At 33.1% G+C, this 6,115-nt stretch overlaps 1 protein-coding gene across 4 annotated transcripts in view; it reads left to right on the top strand.

The window, feature by feature from the left end:
- The window catches only part of CLOCK (clock circadian regulator), a 153,301-nt gene that overhangs the window by 36,417 nt on the left and 110,769 nt on the right, over nucleotides 1-6,115 (top strand). Inside the window, exons 2-3 of one of the 4 annotated variants that reach the window (XM_015560091.1) lie at nucleotides 1,130-1,260; nucleotides 5,088-5,127. The gene's annotated coding sequence lies outside the window, so the exon portion shown is untranslated. The remainder of the gene's footprint in view (nucleotides 1-1,129; nucleotides 1,261-5,087; nucleotides 5,128-6,115) is intronic. The other 3 variants (XM_015560092.1, XM_006757797.2, XM_006757798.2) reach the window with 3 other exon arrangements.

Raw genomic sequence — 6,115 nt, forward strand, 5'->3', positions numbered from 1 at the left:
TAGTTAAAAAAGAAATAACCAAACTAGTAAGTTGAAAAGTCTTTTATTTTTATTAATTGATAGTTATAATAGTATTTTTCTAATAGCAAATTAAAATGCTTTTGTGGTTAGAGGTGTTAACATTTCTGATAATTTTTATTTTGATTAATAAAAATTAATGGTAATGTTTAGACTGTTTCATAGAATCATACTGGAAATACCAGGTAATAGTACTTACTTCATAGTAATGTTATGAAGATTGAATTAGTTAATACGTATAAAGCACTTAGAACAGGGCTTCACACATAATAAAGTGCTTGGTAACTATTAATTAGTCATTGGAAATGATACTGAGACTGATTTTTCCCCATCATTCTGCTGGAGGGCCCCTGATGGTCAGTTGATCAATACATCCATGCAGAGGGAGGCTGGCTTTGTTGTCTCAGGGGAGTCTTTCTTCAGGCCCTGAAAGGACCCTCCACAAGGACTTTACCTCAGCTTCCTTCTCAAAGCCTTGAGGCTTTGGGGCTGGGATGAGCTTCAAAATGGCAAATATTTTGTCAAGTCATAAGGGTCTAAAATAGGCTCTGCTTTTCAGCACTGTATGACCGCTTCACCTCTTACTTTCCTCCCTTGCCCATATCATCTCAGAGACGCCTTCTCTCATCTCTTTTCTTACTCTGAGCAGCCATACTGGACTTCTTTTTCTTCCACACTAACGCCATATTCCGCTGGCCCTTTGAACATGCTGTTCCTTTGGCTGAAATATGTTCTTTTTCTCTCCTCTCCCTAACTTTATTTGGCCAGATCCTACTCATGCTTGCATTAAATGCTCCTCCATAAGGAGGCCTTCTTTAACATTTTCCACCAGACTGATTTGCATATCTGCCATGCTTTCTCTTCAGACCATCATGATTCTTAAAGCCTTTTATCCCATTTAGCATTGCCCTGTAGACTGAGCTCCCTGAGTGTGATGGGATCTGACATGTTCATAGCTACATCTCCAATTCCTGGCACATATGAGACCCCAATTCATGTTGTATACATGGATGGGGAAAAAATACTGGAGTATACTTAGAATTTGGTTACCATTATTTCCATAGCTGCCTTTGTTTTAACAGAAGACTTATTTATTTTTTTTCCTGTAAAGCTGCCGAAACTTAGAAGCTGATTCTGTCACAGTGTAAGATGCCTTTGGAAAATTCTGCATTCCTCTTAGATGACTCTTTAGGACTTGGTGAGTTACACTAGATACCTTCAACCTTCATTTTGAGCTAAGAGGTATGCCATCTTTTTGTTCTTTCTCTCTTTTCATAATTATTGGGTATAATGAGGTTTGAAATCTGGCAAGGAGCATAGGACAAAGTATTATAAAAATATTTAGGGCATGATTTGTTACTTTCTTTGATGACTTTTAATTACCTTAGAATTTTCATTCTTAGGAGTAAAAAGTTATTCATTCTACATGTATTTTTAGCAGTTCCTGGAATTTTTCAAATTTACTGCTTAAAGGTAAGATTTATAACTCTTTTTTTTTCTGAGATAAAGAAAAGTAATTCACAAATGACTAAAAAGTAGAATAAAAATTATTTCCTGTTGGATTTTAGGTTCAGATATAAAGAATCAGTTGATTAAGGTAAAAAAGGACCACTTACCTACTGCAGCTTCAGCTTACAAGCAAGTCTTTCCATCAAGGATGTGCACACACGACTAATCCAGCCTGCTGCCTGTTTTTGTGTGGCCCATGAACTAAGAATAGTGTTTAAATTTTTAAATATTGAGAAAAAACTTAAGAATACTACTTTGAACATGGAAATTATATGAAAGTCAGATATCAGCATCTGTGAATAAATCTTTTATTGGAACAGCTACTATTTTTTTAATATATATATTGTGTATGGCTGTTTTCAAGCTATAGTGGCAGAGTTAAGTTGTTGAATCAGAAACCTTAGGCCCAGGAAGCCAAAAATATTTACTACGTGACCCTTTGGAGAATAAGTAGCTGACTTCTGCTCTACGTGGTTGGAGAAGTATTTTTTTAGATTGGATGCTAAGTTTTAAGAGATGAGTGGGAGGATATTAGAGGGAGGTGAGAATCAGTACCAACTTTCAATGACTTATTTATATTTATACCTTTATCCTGGAAAGTGTAATATATTCTAATTACATTGGCTTGTGTTGGTGTTTTAAAATAGAAAATAAAGAGAAATCTATTCTTCTGTTACTTTTCTTCTAAAATGAGAGAGAGAGAGAATGAGAATGAGAATGAGAATGAATTATTGTAGGACTCTCAGTTTTTTTTATCAGGATTTAACGTTACCATAATATCTTAGGTTTTTATAAGATTATTTATACCTTTTATACAGTTTCTTTTTTCCTAATATATGGAGATTTCCTGTTATTTTTAAGTGAAAGTACTAATATATTTGGAAACTTGCTGACTCACTCACTGTTGGGGATGGAGGTACATAGTCCCTTTTGAGTCTATGAATAGCCTTCGAGGATAATCTTAAGGAGCAGATGTTTATTGATTTTAGAAAGAGAGAAAGGGGGAAAGAGAGAGAGACATTGATGTGAGTGAGAAACATTAATTGGTTGCCTCCCATATGTGTCCCAACCAGGGACTGAACCCTGAGCCCTAACTACAGCCTTTTGGTATATGGGGTGATGCTCCAACCAACTGACCACCAACCCAGGGCTGAACCTCTTTTTTTTTTTTTTAACGAAGCTTTCCTATATATTTTGCTTAAGATTACCCAACTTTTAAAATCTTGTCTTTGCAGAGTATCTTGTGAAGATAAGATAATTTAAAAGGTATTTAGCTGAAGACAACTGTTCTAAATTAAAGGAGTTCAGGGAGATATGACAGCAAAATGTGTAGTATATGACTCTGGACTGGATCCTCTACTGGAGGAGGAAGAAAATCCTAAAGTACTTTATTTGATCAATTAAAAAATTAGAGAGTAGGCATTAATTAAAATATTTTACAATTTAAAAATATTTTACAATTTTTAGGTTTCCTGAAGTAACGATGCTATGGTTGTTTAAGAGAATGTCTTTATTTGTAAGAGGTACACATCGAAGTACTTAGATGTAAAAGGGCATGCTATATATAACTTACTCTCAAGTGGATCAAAAGATATGCTTATATATGATAAAGAAAATGATGAAAATGCTAAAAATTGGTGAATCTGGATAAAGTATATATAGGAGTTCTTTGAACTATTTTTATTACCTTTCTGGAATTTGAAATTATTTCCAAGTAAAAAGTTTAAAGAGATGTCTTTAGCAGTTACCAAAGAAACCCCTGGAAATTATGTCCAGATACTATTGCTTTTAAATTATTTACTTCTATTAAAAATACACTTGTAGGCTGGCCAGTGTGACTCAGTGGTTGAGCATCGACCCAGGAACCAAGAGGTCATGGTTCAGTTCCTTGTCGGGGCATATGCTCAGGTTTCAGGCTAGAAGATCCTCAGTAGGGGCTGTGCAGGAGGCAGCAATCGATGCTGTTTCCTCTTTCATCAATGTTTCTATCTCTCCCTTCTCTTTCTAAAAGAACAAAAAAAAAATGAAAAAAAAAACATATCAAAAAATACACTTATATTCCACCCTGGCCAGGTGGTTCAGTTGATTGGAGCATCGCATTGTACAACTAAAGGTTTGGGGTTCAATTCCCAGTCAGGGCACATACCTAGGTTTCAGGTTCCATCCCCAGTTGGGGTGCATATGGAAGCAAACAATCAATGTTTCTCTCACAGACATGTTTCTCTAAAATCGATAAAAACAATCCCTTGGTGAGGATTAAAACAACCACAGAAACCGCCCCCCCCCGCCACAAGTTCACAAAGCTTTTAAAAAAGTACACTTATATTCCTTGTGTTTATTTTTTAAAGTATTTTCACACATACTCTGTTTACATGGTGGTGCTGTTATTGATCAGTGTTTTTTGTTGGATGTTTTGTGATTAGCCATTTTGTCATCAACGCAGGTGCTCTGTTTTATGTCACTTCACTAGATTTAATAAGTTTATAACATAAATAACTTATTAAACAGATTTAGTTATTTTAGAGTAATGGTGAAGATAAAATGAAATAGAACTTTGCAAATGTAAAAGCTGCTATACAAAGATAATATCTTTATAGTAACAGCATCCTTGCAGATTATCTCATCAGTTATTTTAATCATAAGATCATAGTTAAATGCCAATTGGTGTAATTTAGAACTTCAAAAAATTTTAGGTATAGTCTATTTAATTTTAATCTATTCTGTACTTTTCTTCACTTCAGCTCATTTCATTAAAATTCTATTAAATCTTCCCTTAATTCCATACATACATTGTTCTTAAAAGTGTATCTGGTTTTATTTATTAAATTTAATTTATTATATTTTGAAGGAAATTCAAGAATAAGGATATATTATAGTGTTTCTCAAAATGGTATTAGTAAATGCAGTTACTTTTTAGCATTTATTTTGTGCTATGCATCATATTCTAAGCACTTCACATTTAACAGTTTGTTTTATTTCCTCAATAACCTTATGATGACATCTTGCCTTGACTTACTCTTTTCAATTCAAGCTAAAACTTAGATGCTAACCCTCAGAAGCTCGAGTTTTCTTACCTTTTTTGCCAAATACAAACTATAGGAACTAGTGTGCTGGACCTTAATACAGAAAAATTCATCAATTGTATTTACTTTAAGAAAAAATACTATCTTAGAATTTTCTGGTTTGTGAATATGGGATAGTTTTAACTTCAGCTAGACTTTTTATTGCTCTGATAATATCGAAAGGATCCACATCAAGACAATTCTTCAGTAATTATATTGAAAAAGGAAGTAAATGTGACTTTTTGTAACCCAACTAAAAGGCAGACTGAAGTAGAACCTATTTCTATTAGAAACTTCATTTTGCCAACAAGCAAAATAACCAAAAAATTAAAAATTAAAAATGAAGGGACTGATAATAATGCCAACTTTAAACAACTTTGAATGAAAACATGCATATTATGAAGTGCATAAATTCTGAGTATCATTTTGATGAAATTTTATGAAGTCATTCTTTAACCAATACCAAGATCAAGATATAGAATATTTTTATCAATCCAGGAGCCTTCTTCATGCCTCCTGACATCACGCTCTCCGACAGGTAACTTATTCTGAGTTCATTAGTATTATCTATTCATTAGTATTGTCTATTTTTGCACTTAGTGTCTGTCTTTATTTGACAATCTTGTTTACACAGTCATCTATGTTGATTCATATAGCAACAATTTTTCTTTTTTCATTGCTTTGTAATAGCCTCATTTGTATGTATACACCACAGTTTATTTCTTTATTCTACTGTTGATGGATATTTAGATAATTTTCGGTTTTGGGCTATTATGAACAGTGGTGCTGTAAATATTCTTGTGTGTCTTTCGGTGTACATATATGTGCATTTCTGTTGGCTAAATATCCAAGAGTGAAATTGCTGGGTTAGGGTATTTCCCTACTTAGCTTTAGTAGATCCTCCCAGTTTTCCAAAGGGGTTGAGTCAATTTACATTGCCACCAGCAGTATACAAGAGTTCTTATTGATCTATATCCTCACCAATACTTGAAATTACTAGTGTGTTTAATATTAGCTCTTCTATATATGTAGTAAAAATTTTGTAGTTTTAATTCATAACTCCCTGAGACGTTCCAAGGCTTAGTAGATGTTTATATACTTATTGACCATTTGGATATCTGCTTGAGAAATGCCTGTTAATGTCATTTGCCCGTTTTTCTGTTGTGTCTTTCTTTTTAGGAGTTCTTTATTTGTTTATAGGATAAGGTTTTTTGTTGGATTAAGTATTAAAATTCTTCTATTACTTCACACTTAATAGAATAGCATGTCTTGATTAATACAATTTCTTATTTTAAAAAAGCCCATTTTAACAAAGTATTCTTTTATGGTGTTTTTTGTGTGTTTTATGAAATCTTTACCTATCCCCAAACCAAGAAAATATTCGTATGTTTTCTTCTATAAACTTAATTGTTTTAACTTTTTTATTTAGGTTTATGCATGGTATGTGGTAGGATTCATGATTCAGTTTATTTTCCATATGGAAATCCATTTGGTCAAGTGTTATTTATCAAAAAGACTATCTTTCC

The sequence above is a fragment of the Myotis davidii genome, unplaced genomic scaffold, assembly GCF_000327345.1.
Source record: "Myotis davidii unplaced genomic scaffold, ASM32734v1 scaffold173, whole genome shotgun sequence".
NCBI lineage: Eukaryota > Metazoa > Chordata > Mammalia > Chiroptera > Vespertilionidae > Myotis > Myotis davidii.